This window comes from Mandrillus leucophaeus, unplaced genomic scaffold (genome assembly GCF_000951045.1).
Source record: "Mandrillus leucophaeus isolate KB7577 unplaced genomic scaffold, Mleu.le_1.0 Scaffold435, whole genome shotgun sequence".
In the NCBI taxonomy this organism is placed as follows: Eukaryota; Metazoa; Chordata; class Mammalia; order Primates; family Cercopithecidae; genus Mandrillus; species Mandrillus leucophaeus.
Genome location: NW_012104643.1, coordinates 280861 through 281860, shown reverse-complemented (window position 1 = coordinate 281860; position 1000 = coordinate 280861).

Here is a 1000-nt window from a genome sequence, read left to right as displayed (position 1 = left end):
AAAAAAAAAAAAAAAAAAAAAGAGAAAAAAAGAAGGGAATAAACTGAGCAGCAGAAAAATGTGTAGCCCCTTTTCTGGAGCTTTCTTTCTTATAAAGAGAAAGGTCTGGACTACAACAGGGGGCTGTGTGTGTGAGGGACTCACAGCTCTAGCTTTGGATCTCCCAAAGAGGGGTCTGGAGCAGACTGTGGCACCCCAAGCCAGTCGCTGAATCCCCATCTTTGATGGTTAAGCAGCCAAATATGCCAGTTCACTCTCTAGGCTCTGCTAGATAAACAATGCCCTTACTCAGTTACCGAAGAGGAATTAAAGCCTGTTTCTCAAGTCACCATGAGAAAGCAGAAAAGAGAGGAAGTCACTTCCGTATTAGGTACTCACAGCATTCATCCATGAAGCGTTTCATGATTTTCTTAAAAAATATTACTTGTTCTCAACAAAACATACACACAAGGCTCGTCTACTCTGCACTGCAGAGGACAGAAGAGCTAAGTATTAATAAAATAAGCCTTTGTATTTTCCAAGTTCTCTCCAATGTAAACAATTCAAGCCCAGGAAAATCCAGTATTTAACAGTGGAACAACCCTGTGCTGTCATGGGCACCGGCTTTTACCCACCCGGTGCGCCTGGCGGTGGCTGTCCACCAGGCCGGGCACCTGCCGCCCACAGGGTTGTCCCACTGGGCACCGCAGAGCTCAAGGGCGGTGGCGGCACTGGCAGCTTCTGGTCAGAGCTAGCTGATGTCCCCGCTCTACAGACAATATCAGCCCAACAAAACTGCATCTGGCTGACCACAAACTGGCCACGTGGAAGTCAGCTCGAAGATCTACCCCGAATCTCTCCTGAACTCAAAGGCACTGAAAGCTGCCTCGACCCATGAGGGTGCAGAGGGGCTGCCCGCAGCCAGTCCCGGGGGCGGGGTCTGAGGGCGCAGCCGACCCCACCCTGGGAGGAGGGCGAGGGCGAGGCTGGGATACCGGTTTCGTGGCCCACGGCTCGCAAG